The 3,047-nt window shown below is 37.6% G+C and overlaps 1 pseudogene; it reads right to left on the bottom strand.

The window, feature by feature from the left end:
- Positions 1 to 874: 874 nt before the first annotated feature.
- On the bottom strand, positions 875 to 1,579 carry LOC106317693 (annotated as a pseudogene).
- Positions 1,580 to 3,047: the final 1,468 nt, after the last annotated feature.

The following is a 3,047-nucleotide window of genomic DNA, read 5'->3' as shown; positions in this document are numbered from 1 at the left end:
TATAATATATTTTAATATTTTATTCATGTATTCTGAATATTTTGAATTTTTTTAAAAATAAAATAAATATTATTATTTTATTCTTATGAGCTCCTTCTTGAGGTTCACCAATGCAGAAAACAACAAATACAGATTAATAACTATCTATGGACCCATCAAAAAGTATTAAAAAATTCTTGTGAACCCCAAAAAGAGGTTCACCAATGTTCATGCTCTAATGATGCCTAGTCAGACACCGGTTCTCTTGAATTTTCCCCTTTTTTCATTTATTTCTTTTGGATTTTTTTTTAATAACCCCCTCTAAACAGCTCCAATGGAGGTGGTCTTACCGGGTGGAAATCTATGGAATGTTCCGGCGGCGATCCAGGCTCAGGCTCCTAAGCTTGTTGCAAGACACGTCGGAGCCATATACAGTGTCAAGATTAAAATGATCTTTTATCTTTTTGTATTGGGGTTTGACTTGGGTTTTGAAACGTACGGGCTTTAAAATCACTTGTAAAAATATTCAGCTTTGAGCCAATCGATATAATATAAAGTTAACAAAAAGATACTCTTACCGGGACTAAAGTATTTCCACTAGATTTAGGATCATCGAGCTTCAGCCTACAACACTTATTTTTGTAACACATTATGACTCTAATCAATCTATTTGTGTATGCTCTCAAGTATTAAAGTGCATAAAGCCATAACCAATAGTCAAGGAAGTGTGAGACCATGAATCTATAACGAAAAAAAAAAGTTTATTCATGAAGTACGGTGTACGCATAGTACACAATATAATATGGGAAAAACTCATGCATTTTACAAATGTTTCAAATAGTATTCATAAGTTGTACTGATGCTTGCGTTGTAAATTATAACAAACGGCGGCGTCTTAGCGTTGGAAGTGAGTGAAGTTACAGCGTATATGCGATGGGATACGCGTAGGACGGTATTTGTTGTCAAGCCACACAGCCGTTCCTTTTGCCTCCAAAATAGCCTGCTTTGTTAATCATATATAATAAGGTTTCTAATCAGAACACAATGAAAAATCTACACAAGAACTTAAATAATAGCAACATTATTAACCTCTTGATTTGGAATTTTAAAAATGAACTGGTCAAAATAAATGCGTGCCACAGATGTCCCCGTTATCCCCGTTTTTCACCACAAACTTGCAACCACTCTGTTAAAAAAATTTCTATAAAACATTGACAAAATAATATGTGACAAATATTCAATGGGAAACGGGTCAAAATTACACGTAGAGGTGAAATGAACTTAATGGTTAACTCGGACACTGCCAACGCTTCACCAGAACGGGACACTTCTTCACAATTGACACCGATACTTTCCATAAACTCGTGTCGACCTTAGTATGATAATGTTAAAAAACAAAAACCGATAAGAATGAGATGGCTAGTAAGAACAAAGCTCAACTCTATACGACGATTTATCATAGTTTGAAGCAAAAATATTTGCAACCCAATGAAGCTAACCGTGTTGGCAGTAGTTTTGCGTAAACAGCATTGTTCACAACACCAAACTGATCCAATTCATAATCACAAACTTTAAGTTCAATCTCATGGAATCCACTCATTCTGCCAAACCAGAAATTTGGTAAGAATATTCGGGTTCCTACAGATTTCAAGATTAGTTTGGCCTTGGCCTGAGATATGAAATTCAGAGAGATGTATGGCAGTATGTGTACTCATTTTCTCCTTTCTGTTCTACACAAGCAGGACGTTTGAAGGTATTTTCGCCTTTTCGCCTTTTCGCCCCAGAGAGGTACATTAAGTGGTCTCCTTGGCGAATAGGGAAATACAGCAGGCATAGAAACAGCTGATATGCAAGTAGCTTAAAACATTGCACCTTTCCGAGTGATATTTTGCCCAATTCTGTACACCTTTTGTTCCCTTTATGGAAATTGATTTCAAACCCCCTCCCCCCATATCCTTATATAATCTACAAATTGCATAAAACACGCTCAATTCAATACATAGACTTCATGTGTCATCATAACAAATTTAGCAAAAAAATTTCCCGATCGCAGTTTGAAGTGTGCATTTTGCTGATTCCACACTCGTTTTTTTTGTCAGCATGATTCTGTAAATGTAAGAACTAACTCACAGAGTAAAGCACAGAGTACACCAGATAATATCTCTACAAAGATATGTGTTATTATTAGTATTCTTTTAAAGCGAACTTACAAGTATTTCTTTAAACAGAACTCGAACAAGATCAAGACCCTTCTTGACTTGTTCCCCTAGCCTCACACGTCCTAAGATCGAATACAAGATCTCTAGGACCTCTACCCCTTAGCCCTTAGTGTTATTCACTCGCTTCCAAGCTTAGTGAACTCCACTCTTATGCTAAGAATACAATTCTCTCGCCAACCCTAATCCACAGGTCGAGTGTGACTATATATACAATACATCCAAGTCGGCTATCCACGCCTATCTACCCAATATTTTCTATCTACCCAAATATGTCAAATTTCCTAAAACCTCTCGAAAGTCTTTTAGAAAACTTCCATCTTGAGATCTCTCTTCTCCAAGTTGAATCTCTTCAAGCTTGCTCCCCAAGATATCTTCGTATCAACTTAGCCTTGAGCTTTTCAGAAGTATGGCAGAGATGAGGACAGAGATTGAGAGTATGCGGCACATTCTTGAGAAAGAAGCTATGACATCACCATCGATCGACGCCAACAAAGCAACATCGATCGACGCCAACAAAGCAACATCGATCGACGTCAAGCCACATACATCCCATATTCCTGCATAACCGGAAATTTTGGCAGAGAAGAAGGATGAATGGGAGATCGCATACATCAACACGAAGATTAACGACGTATACAACCCTCTCAACAACAACATGGACTGGTTAAGCACGAGAATTGATCTGCTACAACAAGATTTGGACACCATTCGCAAGAAGGACCAATAACCAGCCACATCGATCGATATCTGCACCATCACATTGATCGACAACAAGTTCGCAGCCATGGAAGATAGGTTACAAACATACGAGGATATGCACGACCGTTTCACCTCACCTATCATGCGATA

This window comes from Brassica oleracea, chromosome C9 (genome assembly GCF_000695525.1).
Source record: "Brassica oleracea var. oleracea cultivar TO1000 chromosome C9, BOL, whole genome shotgun sequence".
Taxonomy (NCBI): domain Eukaryota; kingdom Viridiplantae; phylum Streptophyta; class Magnoliopsida; order Brassicales; family Brassicaceae; genus Brassica; species Brassica oleracea.
The sequence above is the reverse complement of the archived record's forward strand: the minus strand, read 5'-3'. Positions and strand labels throughout refer to the sequence as shown.